The following is a 17,153-nucleotide window of genomic DNA, read 5'->3' as shown; positions in this document are numbered from 1 at the left end:
TCAACCTTGAGGCTAGAATCACGTGAGTCCAAAATGAGACTAACTGCCATGGGTAGAGAGACGAAAGCTATTCTACCACCTGATTGGCCGACAAGCGCGCGAGAGAGAAGACGAGTCAACTGGGACACTACTAAATTTATTCCCGATTCCAATTCACACTCCGATTCAGAATAATGTAAAAAGGTATTTCAATAATATAGATGACTAACGTGAACACAATGCATCAACAATCAAGAAAATACAATGATGTCTAAAAGTGGGGATTAGGATAGAAAATAGACTATAAAAAATTATGTTTAAATTACAATAACTTTGGAACAAAAGAAGGGTATAACAGTGAACAAAAGCTTATGGCTTGTAGAATAAACTAGAAACAAAAATTAATTATTATCAGAATGAGGCTTATATTAATATTAATAAATGTTTTCATGAATATGACTGAAATAAACTTAGGTTAATAGAACAAAATCTTTTCATATTTTAATCGGGATTGGAAGAGTTTATTGATTTAGGAAACATGGAATGGATAATCGATCATGTCTTTTTTTTAAAAATTCCGTAGTAAATTTAACATATAAGTGTTTTGTAACTGATTACTATTTGAACAATGAAAAATTTTGTTCCCAATTGTTTTGTTGATTATCATATCTTAGACCTAAAATTTACGATATCTTACATTTCTATTAAATGCGTAGAGAAAGTAAACTGTATAGGTGATCAGTGAAATATTCAAAATAAATTGTACGATATACTTGCTTTATGATCTAGAGGGTAACATTTGAAATGACTTGATCTAAAATAATTTATTGGAGATTAATCAGTTCAATAACATACTGATCATTATAAAATTCAATAATATAGCTTCGTTCAGTGACGAAACATTCTGAAAAAAAAACAGTTTCAAATTTTTATTATGATTTAAGATAATAGATATTAAAAAAAAAAAACTAAATGTAATGAAAAACGAACTCAAAAAGAGAACATTTTTCTAATGATTAAAATCATCAAACAGAATGGATCTGTTTGATGTCCCATTTTTACTATGTTTTGTAAATATTATTGTCATTAGTTTTGAATTTATAACATATTATTTAAGTATATTTTTTTAGGTTATCAAATGATGGATCCTTTTTCAAGTTTGATCACATATCACTTGATGTAATAATGTGAGATCTATTTAACTTCATAAGCATGATGTATAGATAATAATACTAGACAAGCTTAATTATTTCTGTCGTAATGTTCAAAATAAATTTATTATAGTTCATAGTTCGATTCCTAACCAGCAATTAATTTATAATCTAAATGCTAAACTTTAAATTTTTCTCTCTACCAGTTTTAAAATTTAAAAATTCAACTTATTCCAAGTTATTTACATCACGGTTACAATATTAATAAACTTGAACGTTTTAGTGAAATATTCATTTGTCTTTTTATCAAATGTTATTATTATTTTAATAGTTGAGATCATGAGTCAATTGAAGCTAAACTACTATCAAAACCCTGGAATCAGTGGACGGCCGTTTCGTCGTAGTATGGGACTCATCAGTAGTGCGCATTCACGATCCCGCCCTCCGCGAGATTCGAATCCAGGACCTACCGGTCTTGCACGTGAACGCTTAACATCTAAACCACTGAGCCGGCATCCAACGGTGTTAAATTCTAACTCCAACTAATCCACGAAATTGCGCGACACATGCACCATTGTCTTCAGTGAGCTGGTATCTCACAACAGACCTGGTTGAACTCCACTGGTCACTGCTTCTCACTTGACCTCCAGAAAATACCTCTTGAAGTCAATCGCTAGTGAGCAGATGATTAATATCAGAAAGGGTTTTGTGGAGATTTTAATAATTTCAATAAGTGAATTCATGATCGGGATCGTGGATGCGCACTGTTGAGGAGTCCCACAATAAGACGAAACGGCTGTCCAGTGCCTCCAGGTTTTCTATGGTGATCTAGCTTCAATTAACTCATGATTTCAACTATTGAAATTACTAAAATCTCCACAAAACCCCTCCTGATATTATTATTATTATTGTTTGTTAGAATTTCTTTAATAGTCTTAAATTGGTTTATGTACTTTTGGTAATCATCCCGCGCTTAAATAGGTTTGTTTATTTTACATTTGAACTTATAAATAATGAATTGTATAATAACACTTGAAATATTTATTCTAAGTAACATATTCTCAAAAATAAATACAAATTTATTTACTTCAAATACAAATAATTCTAATAATATTTTAATGTCAACTCTATACGGAGCAATAAAAATTAACTGTACTATTTGTTGATAGATAGATATTCTTATCTAAAACAAACTATGATATAAGATGACATATCCGAGGTCAAATATGTCATGATTAAGATGAAGTTATTTTCACATCTCAAGGTATGATTAACTAAGATCCTATTGAGATTACTATACATTGATTATATAGAAGAATATTACTGAATTGTAAAATAGCTATGAATGGCTAATATTTTGTAATTATTAATGAGTTAAAGTTTTAAATTCTATGTGATGCATGTTTGGAAATATTTGACAGAATGATGTTTATATTCAGGTAATAAATTATAAAGAAAACAATCTCTTGATTTATATTGAATATGAAAATCGATTCTCATAAATTACTAATTTTTGTGTATTTGAACAGATTGTCAACTTGTAATGTATGTTATATTTGTACCACTGAGATTCTACTCAAGACATTGTTTTGTTAATAATAATATAATTTGGTCATTGTACGGTGATTTGAGCGAAATAATTTATACGACACATGACCCTGGACTCACATCTACTAACCAGTTATATATACTTAATGTTCGTCAGTGTTTTGGAAAATAGTCAATAATAATTTAATCTATAGACTAACCCGGATCTAACGTATCATTTTAATAATCAAATTAAGCTTTCATGTAAGTGGATAAATTTAACTATTTTTAACTAAATTCTTCGTAAACATGTTCTTATAAATACAAAATATAAAAATTTGAAATTTCATAACGTTGTTCATTATATATTCCATAGTGTTTGTGGCTATTTATATTAGCTCTTAAAGTTTGATTGACACTAAAATTGATAATGTGAATGAATCGCTCATAAAATCTTCTCACATTAAAAAAACGAACATGAACTTTTCATCAGCAACTTGAATTAAAGTCAACTTTCCGTAAATCGACTATGAAAACATGATCTAGTGGATCATTGAAACAGAGGATACTGATACAAAATAATAGCTATCTCAGATGTATAATGGTAAATACATTATACCATACAATAAATAAAGTTAGATGTCAGCAACTGTATAAATATCAGTGTAATCACTGCGATAGTCAGTATGGTGAACAATTGTAAATAGCAAGTGACTGGTTACTACATCATTTATACACTGATTCTTCATATACGTTATCGAGGATCATTTTGAATGAACATTACATTTCGAAAATTTACTTCGAATATACAAGAGCTTATTATTAATTTAGTCTTTAAGTATTACACTTTTCCAACAAAACAATATTTAAAAAAGCTTTCTTAAATCAATTAAAAAAAAGATGAATGGTTATAAGATTTAATGAACTAATTTGCTTATCTTTGGATATATGTATAACCGTTAAATTAATTCATTTTGTTTAAATTTCAGAAATATTAAAGAAACACTTGTATTTCAAGTTATGATAGGTATGACATTCGACACTAAATGTATTAAATATTCATTTAATTTACTAAACAGTATTTTTCCCTGATTTACCATATTTACCGTGATTTACTATTTTACATTCATTCCTTGAAGACAGAAATCGATAAAATTATGACAAGAAGATAATTTTTATCATCCTATGCATACAAACCCAACAATAAAGAACGTGAACGGACATAAGCATATACTACTAATTCTGTTTTGTGGTAAATGCTACGAGGAAATATTGATCAGGGAAAAGATTGATCAGATAGAAGGAAATTCTTTAAGAAAGCATTTAACCTTAAATATATTAAAATATAGTTAAAATAATAAAACACGTATTTTTTTACCTTTAAATAAAAATAAATGTTGTGCAACAAAAGACCTTGAGTTTTCCTGAAATATGATCAAACCAACGTAATAATTGCCTATAACTGTTTTTTCCATTTGATAATTTTCGCTAACAATGCATACAAGAATTGAAATAATCGTTTAGTTAATGGTGTCTCTCTAAATTTCCGACACTCCATCTATCCTTGTTTAGTGGAAGCTCTGTAGGATAAATATATGTACAGAATGTAAATAAACCTCATTTCATACTGAGAGGTAATGCAATCCATAATTTGACATTTAAATCTATGGAAGATCATTTAAGTCAGACTACAGATTAGATTAATAAGAACGAGAGTATTTTTTAGGTAGTTTGCAATATTATATGAATATTGTATATAAAACTGACTTTAATCCCAAACTTCAAGTAAGTCAAAAATTAAAAATGGAAAAGGTAAAACGTAGTCTAAAATAGCCTTCACAGCTAGTAGAACAATCGATTTGTAGTCAGAAGTTGGTTCAGTTCATTTCATTCAGTAGAGCTGTAACTCAATAGTTCAGATATTCATTTTTTAATTGGCGTATTTCAGTTTCGAAATTTTTCCCCACGTATCTTCTATACAAAATCTGAACAGCGTCCTAAGTTGCTCCAAAATTCCAAGTCTAGTATGTGACACTATGAATGATCATTTAGTTACTTACTTACTTACGCCTGTTACTCCTCGTGAAGGAGCATAGGCCGACCACCATCATTCTCCATCCAACCCTATCCTGGGCAATTTGTTCCAGCTCCTTCCAGTTGTTATTCATCTTTTTCATATCTGCTTCTATTATCCGACGTAATGTGTTCCTTGGCCTTCCTCTTCTACACTTTCCTTTAGGATTTCAAGTCAGGGCTTGCCCCGCGATGCAGTTTGACGATTTGCGTAATGTATGTCCTATCCATTTCCATCGTCTTTTCCGAATTTCCTCTTCACCTGGAAGCTGGTTTGTTCTCTCCCACAAAAGGCTGTTGCTGATGGTACCCGGCCAATGAATGTTGAGTATCTTGCGTAGACAGCTATTTATCAGTACTTGCACCTTCTTGATGATGGTTGTTGTAGTTCTCCAAGTTTCAGCTCCGTACAGTAGAACTGACTGCCTTGACGTCCATATTGAAGATTCTGACTTTGATATTGGTTGAAAGTTGTTTTGAGTTCTATATGTTCTTCAATTGTAGGAATGTGGCCCTTTCTGTGCCAATCCTTGCCTTAACGTCTGCATCTGAACCTCCTTGTCCATCGATGATGCTTCCCAGGTATGTGAAGGATTCTACATCTTCCAGAGTTTCGCCATCAAGAGTGATTGGCTTGCTGTTCTCCGTTTTGAATTTGAGGACCTTGGTTTTCCCTTTGTGTACGCTGAGGCCTACTGATGCAGAGGCTGCTGCTACACTGGCTGCCTTTATCTGCATTTGTTCATGTGTATGCGATAGGAGGGCTAGGTCATCTGAGAAGTCCAAATCGTCCAATTGATTCTGAGCTATCCATTGCATTCCGTGTTTTCCTTCAGATATCGAGGTCCTCATAATCCAGTCGACCACCAGAAGAAAGAGGAAGGGAGAGAGTAGACAGCCTTGTCTGACTCCGGTCCTTACTTGGAATGCATCTGTCAGCTGTCCTCCATGCACGACCTTGCACTGTAGTCCGTCGTATGAGTTTCGGATAATGTTGACAGTCTTCTCAGGAACTCCATAGTGTCGAAGAAGTTTCCATATTGTTCTCCTATCTACACTGTCAAATGGCTTTTCATAATCAATGAAGTTGATGTATTTTGACGAGTTCCACTCAACTGGTTGTTCGACGATGATCCTTAGTGTTGCAATTTGGTCTGTGCACGACCGATCCTTACGGAATCCAGCTTGTTGATCTCGAAGTTGGGCGTCTACTGCATCCTTCATCCGGTTCAGCAACACTCTGTTGAAGACTTTCCCTGGTATCGACATTAGTTTAATGCCTCTGTAGTTTTCACATTTGCTCAGATCTCCTTTCTTTGGAATCTTGATGAGGTGTCCTTCTTTCCAGTCCATCGGCACTTGTTCCCCCTCCCAAATCTTTTTGAATAGAAGGTGAAGCATGTTTGTAGTTACTTCGATGTCTGACTTCAGTGCTTCAGCTGATATGTTGTCGGGTCCCTCTGCTTTCCCGTTCTTGATTTGTCTGATGGCAATTCTGATTTGATCCGTCGTTGGTGGGTTGACGTCTATGGGAAGATCTGTGTGTGTTGCTTCGATGTCCGGTGGATTCATTGGAGCAGGCCCATTTAGGAGTTCCTCGAAGTATTCTACCCATCTGTTTCGCTGTCGCTGAATTTCAGTGATTGGCTTGCCTTCTTTGTCTTTGACCGGTCTCTCTAGTTTACTATATTTCCCTGCTAGTGTCTTCGTTGTATCGCAAAGCTGTTTCATATTTCCTTCTCTTGCAGCTTTTTCCGCCGTCGTTGCTAGTTCTTCCACGTATTTCTTCTTGCCAACTCTAATGCTCTAATGCTTCACTTCATTTAGTTGGATAAATTAATAAAACTTCTGCCAAAATATCTGGTTAAATTACTTGATTGTTCCCTAAGCTGCTAGATGAGTTCAATCGTATCAACAGTCCATGCTAAGAGGTTATGTGAAAGCTAGGATGCGCGTAGTTATTTCATTTTTTATCATGCACTGATATTATTCAACCAATTGACTTGCTAAAAGTAAATTTCTAATGAGAAAATTAAGTTCACCACATGTCAGCATTTTCTCTAATGAAACTAATAATCCATAACATTTTGTTGGAAGTAACGGCGAAAAATACGCACACTTCCTTCTACACGCTATAATCGCCTGCGAACTAGACGAATAACGCGGTTAACATTGCCATGAATGATAACAAAAACAGACTATTAGCTTAGTAGACTAAGCTTATAATAAGTCTAACGAGCGCTCTGCTAAGTGATATGAGATACAATCGTGAGTAGAGCAACAGAGTTCTGCATGGAGGACAGCTCATAAATTCATTTCAAGTGACAAACGGTGTCACACATTGGTGCTAATTATCTCCCTTTCTCTTTCTCTAGGTGGTCAATTGGACTATGAAAACCTCCACATATCAGGGAAAGCACGGCGTACAATGAACAGTTTGGATGCAACTACACTATTTGAACTTCACAGATCACCTAGCTTTTCCATCCCATATATGACAAACAAATGCAGCCGAAGACAGTGTATCAGCAGCCTCTGCAGTGGTAAGTTTGAACTACAACATGGAGAACACCAACTGAATCACACTTGATGAAGAAGCTCTGGAACAGGTGGAAAGTTTTACGTACTTGGGCAGCGGAATCATCGATGAACGTGGAGGATCGGATGCAGACGTAAAGACAAGGATCGATAAAGCAAGGGCAACATTCCTACAGTTGAAGAACATATGGAACTCTAGGGACTTTAGGAGAAAATAAGTATCGATAAACGTAACTCAATGATAAAATAGTATTTGAAAGTTTAGTGAACGAAATGTGAACCTTTGTTGGTAAATACATAATGAATTAAATTTGCATTGACTATTTTGTTATATATACTGAGAATACCTACACCTTTTTAAATGAGCGAAAATAAACTGAATCTTCAATACAATTTTTGTAAAGATGTTGTCACTATCAATATACATAGACATACAAGGTAACTAAAAGTTACACCTTGTGTCAACTTTATACTTCAAGTTGTCAGCTAAATTATACTCATTGTAAAACAAGTTCTTTCTCACTATAGAAATTACATCCAAATAACAAGTTCTAGTTCTACTGAAAAGAGTCAAATGGTACTAAAATTGGTTATTCTGTCCTTCGATTAGAAATATTTTGTCCATATAGTCAGAAGCAAATATCATATATATATGTTTCCAGGAAAATAATCAAAAGCCGCATTTAACTGAGAGCATTGCTACATAGATTTCGTGAAATGTAATCGATCAAAAAGTCTGAATAACTAGCAACATATGAGGTAGTTTTGTAATTGTTGAAAAATCGTCACAAACACCTATTCACTGACATACGATTTTCTTTATTTCCAAAATTTTATTTTATTTAGTGATATTTAGGAAAATTGTAAACAGTAATTTGAAAGCGCCCAATTGTTAATTGGTGTATGTTTAGTAGGAAGTTAACAACTGTCAATAGCTTGTTTAATGAAGCTGAAAGGAAATCTTCAAAATTTCGTGAGTAACACTTCAAATGCATTGCAATGTTTAACTAAAGTTTGATAAAATCTCAATACTGAACTCAGTTTTTGTTATTCTGTTTTAAATGCATTGATATTCTATAAAGAGTGTTCATATATATTTTATATTAAGTCATTAACAGGAAGAAATGTGGTCGATTCATCAATATTTTATTCACTATAAGGTTTTCGCTGTAAGTAGATAAACAAAATTTCCACTGTTACCAATCGCTTGAAACGGGATAGATTGTATCAGTGTTTCTTTACTGATAGCTTTTCAGATCATAAATCAGTTTCTGTGCCATTTGAAGTTAACCAGTTAGAATTCACTTAGGTGGTAGATGGCTTTTCAATTGTCTAACTGCTTAAAAATATCTTCTCTGAATATTATCATTAGATGAATAATTTTAACAAGATATTGTTTCTTTATTATTATTGAAATAAAATGATATCTTATAGACATCCATATCAGTTGCAGAAGTTAGTCACATGTTTAGTTCTATTTGACAATATCTGAAATAATTAATAACTTGTGCCATTGTTGACTAGTCAGTCCCAAATAGACTACATAGTCAAAATTATTCATGAAAGGTACGAGATCTAACAGAGTAATTCATCTAACAATTTAAAGAATATGGAACTAAAGTGGATTACATTTTTTGGATGTTTGAATTCACTGATGTTGTTAATCTTGACTTGGACTACATGTTAGTAATTACACTCATCGTAATGATAACGTGACGTGATTAGTAAACTGTTTTGAAATCAAACTAACTAACCTTACAACAAGAAACTATAAATAAATTTCAGGTCGATCTTAACCTGTTAATGTTTCGGCCAAGTATCCCTAATATGGAGCTCTGAATAAACTCCTAAATGGAAATGTTCTAAAATCGCTTATTTTAATAACTTACACATGAGTTTTTGAAGATAATTTTAATTTTCTTTAATCTTTTAATTTTTGTAAGTAACTCCTTTTTTGTTAAGCATCTATTGAGTGTGAGGACATGTTGAAACCAAGATAATATGATAGCAGTGATGCAAAACCCACTGTTTTATTGAAAAGGAACTAAGATTTTTTTTAGCAAAGAGTTTTTTTCAGTGATATCACTAATTGTAGTTTTGCATTCTTATTTATGGTGATTTAACAGATACAACGACCTATCCAAAAAAAATACTCTTATAGTTTGAGCAAATATTCTTGAAACAACCGGATCAATGAAACCTGTCTTATACATTTCGTGTTCAGCACTCAGGTAAAGTAAATCATTATGTTAATAATTCTCAAATCTATCATTTTATAGAATTTAATTGTCAGTCATGCATGCTTATGCAACTTGATGAAATGGAATAAATAAGAACACTTATAACTGTGATATATAATAGCAATGTGTTTTATATTTGATCTTGGTCATGTGTTCAACTGTAAAATAAAACTACTTAATATCAAATATATAATATGTAGAATGTATAAAGTTTTGAACACGTATTTTTTAAAAGGCAATAGTGTTTCTTTACAACTACATACTGTGGTGGTCCTAATGAGCAGGTTAGTTTTTGTGCGAGACATCGATGAGTAATCCATTTGCATTGTTAAAGTTATTAAAATGAAATTCCCTCGATATTAAATTAGTTTACTTTATTACTCTTCTTGGAACTATGATTTCTGACAAGATCATAACTTGAAGTATGTTTCTCTGATTATCATTTATGACGTGGAAATCGTGTTCTTGAAGTTCGGCCTGATTTTATTTAAAGTTAACCATACACGTTTTCTAAATTTCGTGACGGTTTTGTGTATTGAGAGTGTTATGTCCCTGTGCTAAGCCAAAGATAAGTCAAAATAGTACTATCAGCCTTCAATCAACTCCCGATCTTTATTGGACCCCAATGTAGTAGCTCCTCACCTAACTCAACCTGTTCAGTTCAAAACACAAATATCAATCTCCACTATATGAATCGCATATTTCACACATACTTGGTTTATTTACAAGTAGACCAGACCTCATCACACAATGAAATGAAAAACGATAATTATACAGGATCAAAACAGAAGTGGATGTGAGTATAAGAGACTTTAACTAAATAATTGAGAATAAATCGAGAATGGTAAATGGTATAACAGCAGCTAATATGTCGAATGCAGACTCATGATAAAGGGAATATAAATGTATATAATCTAGTTTCTTAATGATTACCCAAAAAGAATATACGTAATAATGGTTCATAAATAATTCCTAGAAGCTACCATTCGTTTATTCTTCGTTTGGATATAACAGAGAGAGCAAGTGATAAATTTTTAAAAACTAAGTATTACATTATACTGCTGATTGTTTGTTTTATATAAGAAACATTTGTTCATTTGAATAGATGAATAAACAAACACATCACTTCTAGTGGACTATAAATGCGGCATTTTAATACTCAATAATAGGATGAGTGACATTTTATGCTTCATATCAATTAATTCTTTATGCTAACAAGTAAATAAAAGTAATTTTGACCTCGTTATTTTCAATAGTCAGTGAAATTGTTGTACTTATACGATACATTTGTTTCCTTTTACTACCTTTTTACTGTTGATACAAAGTAAGTTACAGTCTTTTTTGAATTATGAATAAATACAGTAAAATTAGTCTATTTATCCAGTGGATTGGTATATTAGTTAATTGAAACTTCTTACATTTCTAAACAAATCCATGAAAATCATTATCTGTAACGTTTTTTTGTAAACATGTCCATATCAAATATCTCTAAACAAAATCCTCAAACTGTAAACTGACATATGAACTGGAAAAAATTGGAAGATTATCCGTTGGTATCACATATTTGCCTCAAATAAGCACATAAATATGATTCAGAATGAATAATGATGTTGCCATTTCTAAGGTAATCGCATTAACTTATCGTCTTTGTAAACTCTTAATATCATGAGTAGTAAATGATTGTACTCACTGAGAAACTAGTCTCTTATTATGTTCAAATATTAGTTTATTATTATGAGTTTATTTCAAGTTATCTCGAATACTTTGTTGTAGCTGCCTGGTTGTTACATTTAGATTTTATGTTCACAGCTTATTGATGATAAATGACATATACGTTATTCCATTTGTTTCTTGTCCCATCGTTCTGAAAAAGAAACTTATCAAAAACTGGTGTTGGATATGAGGTATACCAGATGTCCGTTACAGATTGATTCAAGAAACTCCCTTGAATCTTAAACCTTAGAAATTAGGCTTTTGTGCTAGTACTCTAATTAATGCAAGAAATCTGCAATTAACTGTACTAGTGATTTACTTTCCAAACGTACATGTTTATTCGAGTCTATAAATGGAAAATGAAAGTGTCTCGTGACCAGTGGAATTCAACCATGTCGAATGTGAGACAGTTGTCCACCACAGGCTATTGATGACGGTTGTGCAATATCGTGAACCGATTAAAGTTAGACAGCCATACCGTTGGATGCTGGCTAAGCGTTTCCACGTGACACCAATTATCCTGGGTTCGATTCTCTAATACGGGGTTGTGAACACGAACTGACGAGGAGCTTTATACTAGTACCAGACGATAGCCCGGTGCTTCCAGGTCTTTGATGACTGTCTGGTTCGGATCAGTTTGTGATTTGAAATATATGAAAATTATCACAGAACTGCTGAAAAGTCCAAAAATATCCTTCATTTAAGTCTCTAAAAGCCCAGAAAACGCTAGGAAATGTTTCAACTAACCAGCGCTGAACAGAAGCTTCCCAGAAGCATCTAGAATGTAAGGGATCAAGTGTCACATCTTTCAGTGGATAATTACCTGTGCCACTATTATAGTTAGCATGTTTCCAGGAGGTCCTGAGGGTCGAAAGTCATATGTAAATCTGTACAATACTGTACCTAAATTAATCTTGAAGTAAAGCTTTTACTCACATTTCGTACCTTATCTCTCTCGTCCCAGCTGATGTGCAAAAGTAGTCGGGAGGTTACAAAAGTGATTAGAAAGACAGAACTAATGATTTTAATAGCAGATTTATCATAACTTCTATACTGAACCTAAATGTTTACAAATTTTTCCTCATATTTATCCAACAATAATAATTTATTCTGAAATAAATTACATGAGGCGTGCCAATTTACAGGTAAGATTAAACTGTAGCACGTAACTTTATAAAGGTTACTGTGTAGAATATTCAGTCCATTTGATACGTTATAAAATACATATATTCCTGGTAAAAACCAGGAAACAAGTGTTAGTGCACAAGCTTAGGTGAGAATCAAAATCAGAGGATCATTATTAATACATCTAACACAATTCGGTAACTGATTGTGCAGTTGAAAATGCAGAAAATAGAACACTTCCTGGCCGTTGCTATACGATAATCTGTGTTGATTTAGAAATGATACAAGGAAGAAATACAGATTTTGCCGGTGCAAAATAATAAGAATTAATCCGCCATCTCCTTTTAGATAGGAACCCCAGTTGTCACAAATATGTATCACCTGGTAGTGTGAGGGACGCTACTCACAATATTGTTTGCAAGTAGTATATAGCGGAAAGTGGCGTCGTAGGACCGACGGAAGAGTTTCAGTATGTTGAAAGCACAGCGTAGACAGAACAGTAGAAGACCAAAAGAAAATACATTTCGTACTTTAGAATACACTGCAAGCTGCAAATGAATGGTCGAAGACTGTGTATACGTATGATATAAACCCTTTGTAATTTCTCTTAATAAATAATTCTTCTACTCGTTGTCTTGTTCTATAAATGTTCTCATCGGTAATCTCCAGGTATCTGTTATGCCTGGCTTTCGTAGTAAGAACTTATATCAGAAGATTCGAATAAGTCGCTTGGTGGTTCAAGATAGGGACAGGTGCCCCATAGATGTATGTAATATTTTTCATTGTGATAATTCTGGAAAAAGAAGAAATGCAGAAAAACTGACAAGTAGTATGAGTTATCGACTATAAATGACCAATTAAGTGTAATCATTTGTGATGGAAGGAATAATGTATGTTAAAATAGTGTAAAAGAGCCCTGCTAAAAATATGAACCAATAAGACATGTATTAAACTTAAATTGAATTGTCTCCATTTGACGAATTGCCATTCAAGTGGCTCATAGTTTTTCTTCGGTTATAATGCGTCACATTAAGTTATATCTGATTGGTACGTTGAAAAAAGATGATGACTAAAGCTAATGCTATGTGCACAGGAATTATGAACTGTTCTAATTGATTAACATTAGTAAACAGTTACTAACTTGAGTTAAAACTGGATATGTTTATGAAGAATTGATGTAGTATTGAAACAATTAAAAACTTCGGCACCTGTTTTCTGATTTCAATGTGGTCGATTTTAATGATATAGCTGTTATTGAAGTGTAAACCATGGTCACTTCATATATGTTTTGTTAAAACACCACGTTGACGCAACATAGATAATAAAGCTCATATACGAATTGTATTTAAAATACATTTCAGACATGTTAATTTTGAACGGCAGACAAATAAAAGATGCAGTGATTGTATAAAGCATTGCAGTTTAGTAATGGACCAGCTAATAATAACAAATTGATTGTTTTTACAAATCATATAAGAAATACAGAAAGTGGGTCGACACATGTACTATCAAACATACATGTATAGAACATGTTCAAGGTTATATTTGAATGACAAGGACAAATTTATATGTGGTGGAATAAATGGAAAGACTTGAACCATTCATCTGATCAAAGATTATAATGAATCACGTAGGCGTGTAACAATACTGACTACTAAAAAACCACTATTTTGTACTTTGCTGATGATAAGATCGAAGAAAATCATGTAAACGCTTCATTTAGTCACACCTATAACAATCGTAGTAGTCGTTAGTTTTTATGTTTTAATATTGATTGACGAATAAATCCATTTGTGACTAAATAAAAACCGTCACAGTTTAAATTATAATCACCACATTCATTTAAAGAATCCGATCTTCAGTGAAATTTGTAAATGTCTTATATTGTAGAACCTCAAACCATAACGAAAAAGCGATCCAATACTACATGGCTTTTGACTGTTCTACAGTTCACATCAGACCATAACAAAAGTTATCGATTATAACAAGCCATTAATCAGGAAAACGTATATACTAATTATGATTGTTTATCTAGTTTAGTTTCATTCAATTGAATATTGTGATTTAAACAAACAATTTCGAGCAAAGAATAGCTTAAAAATGACGCATTCCTAAAATTGATGCATGCTGATCAATTTTATCTTTCAGATTTCTTTTTTGAAAAAACATCAATTTACTCTGCCAGTTAACTTATAGGTTGATGAGTTTCATTTTGTATTCTCTGTCTTTATTAAGCGAATGTCAGTTCGTAATGAAACCTACATTCATATTGTACAAAAAATATCCACAAAATGGTCAGATTAAATGTTGTCATTATTATCATTAAATTTAACTCAAAACTCGGACAAATTTCATCAAATTGTGCAATGGCATTTTTCAGGTAGCCATTTATGAGTTGGCAGAAACGTAGAAATTTGATTTTACCCCCTGTCATTTTTGCTCTATCCAGTCTGGAAACAAAATCACAATTGTGATAGCTGTGGCAACCGATAGTCTTCAGGCTAGCAATATGACTAAGTTTGAGTAACTGGAATATGGAACTCACTTAAAACTTATCGCCATTATTCATGGTTTTCACAGTTGAAATCACTAGTCAACCTAAGCTAGACCTCAATTGTAAACCTGGAAGCACGGGATGACCGTTTCGTCCTATCGTAGGATTCCTCAGAAGTGCGCACCCACGATCTCGCACGCAGGACTTGAACCCAGGTCTTTCTCTTTCGCATGTGGATGCTTTACCTCTAGACCACTGAGCCGACATCCAGAGGTGTTGCTGTCTAACTTTAATCAGCCCATGATATTGAACAACCCTTGATTCATTGCCTGAGGTGGATAAATGTCACATACTTGACACGGACTGGACTTCACTGATCACAGCTTCGCATCAGAACTCCAGGAGTTAAATCTTGAAGCTAATCACTAGTGAGCACAGTTATCGTAGGAGTAAAAAACGATTGTTCAATGTTTATCGCATCTAGTGTCCAATTATCCCTCTTCTTAGGTTGTAGAATCAATTATCTCAAACAAAATTGAAACCAATTTTAAATGTGTCTAAGGCTTGATTGTCCTAACATAAAATCGATAAACTAGTTTATATTATTTCCATTGGTGAATAGAATACTATTTTAACTACTCACCTCACTTACCTACCTACATTATCCTTCATAGTTCATTAACATAAACATCTTTTCTTTTATATTTACGTAACTGTTAAGTCATAGAAAACACTATCCTTCATATCTTTTTAAGTGATAAGAAAAGATTCACAAAGGAACTTTAGTAATGTTTATGACACGTTTAAACTATGAGTGACAAAATTCACTTAATACATACATCAAGGTGAATGTCTAGATTAGATAAATCTGTCCAACAAAGTTTTTCACCAATACCTTTTCTATGATATGTGTTTATATTAATTTCTAATTGAGATAAACGTCATTATGACTGTTTAATTCGAGATTCATTGTATAACTACATCAAAATCTGTACAAAAAGTGTGAAAAACGCCCTATTTTATTTGACTGAATCTAATGATATTTATTTATATTCTAATGGATAAACACTCATTACAATGGAAGATAGTCGCGCAATTTCGTGGATTGGTTGAAGTTAGACGTTAACACAATTGGATGCTGGCTCAGTGGTCCAGTAGGTTAGGCGTTCACGCGCGAGACTGAAGGCCCTGGGTTCGAATCCCGCGAGCGCGATCGTGGATGCGCACCGCTGAGGAGCCCCAAAATAGGACGAAACGGCCGTCCAGTGCTTCCAGGTTTCCAATGGTGGTCTAACATCAATCGGTTCATGATCTCAATCAAAAGTCTAATAATCGAATTGTCCTCGGGTTTTTTTATTTTTTGATATAGAAACGTTCTACAGAAATATAAAAGTTAACTGTATGATGAACAAATATGCAAGTATTTATGAACAAATGAAGCTGACAACCTTTCAAATACACTGAACTTAGGCAAGTAGATTAGTATTTATCTAGAATGGATTTTTACTACTTACTGACCCAATAGTACATACAATAGCAAGCACATATATTTATTTCCATAAAATGTAAATTAATCTTATTAGTCTGTAATATAACATTGTATAAAATAAACACTCATTCATTCATATAAACAATCACACGTGTTGAATATTTTGCTAAAATATAATTAATAAACAGTCAATTGTAGTCTGTAAGCGTAAATTATGGTTTGATGGTTTATAGTAGCTTCTGAATTCAAACAAACATTTTGAATGAGAATTATCGAATGATGGTAATCCTTCAATCAGAAGGTCGTTTTAATTGATGTAGGAAATATTTGAACTTTATCAGTTTCATTTATAAAGTTTGGTTCTTCCACTACTGACGTGTTTATTTTCTACATTGTACTCTATAAAAGATAATTTGATTATTATTCGACATACCATGGTTTATAATTCTGAATTAAAGTAAATCGTCCGACGTAGTATTTATTTATTAACTTAAACTGTTATCAAAAGAAAACAATTAATCTTACAGAAGAATACAACGAACTTGACTTATTAGTTTAAAGTGAATGGCGTTACGTTTCGATATTCAGGAACATTTTGATCGGAAGTATGTTTTTCAGTGGTGATAATTTACTTTATTTATCAATTATGCTGATGACCGTCAAATATCATGTGACAAAATCACCAATCTCAATATCGACTTCTATGACCTTGTCATTCATTCTTCGTTCGGTTATAGTATATATATGAATGAATTTTAATCGAAAGTAATACACTCTGAATTTTATGAACCATTTCGATGAAAAAAGGTTTCTACCAGTACACC

At 32.8% G+C, this 17,153-nt stretch overlaps 1 protein-coding gene across 1 annotated transcript in view; it reads left to right on the top strand.

The window, feature by feature from the left end:
* The window catches only part of MS3_00005283 (uncharacterized protein), a 63,038-nt gene that overhangs the window by 37,692 nt on the left and 8,193 nt on the right, over nucleotides 1–17,153 (top strand). The window contains exons 8-12 of the mRNA XM_051213313.1: nucleotides 2,660–2,921; nucleotides 3,647–3,684; nucleotides 7,106–8,241; nucleotides 9,395–9,499; nucleotides 9,548–9,930. The gene's annotated coding sequence lies outside the window, so the exon portion shown is untranslated. The remainder of the gene's footprint in view (nucleotides 1–2,659; nucleotides 2,922–3,646; nucleotides 3,685–7,105; nucleotides 8,242–9,394; nucleotides 9,500–9,547; nucleotides 9,931–17,153) is intronic.

The sequence above is a fragment of the Schistosoma haematobium genome, chromosome 3 (genome assembly GCF_000699445.3).
Source record: "Schistosoma haematobium chromosome 3, whole genome shotgun sequence".
NCBI classification, from domain to species: Eukaryota; Metazoa; Platyhelminthes; class Trematoda; order Strigeidida; family Schistosomatidae; genus Schistosoma; species Schistosoma haematobium.
This window is presented reverse-complemented; position numbering and strand designations above follow the sequence as displayed.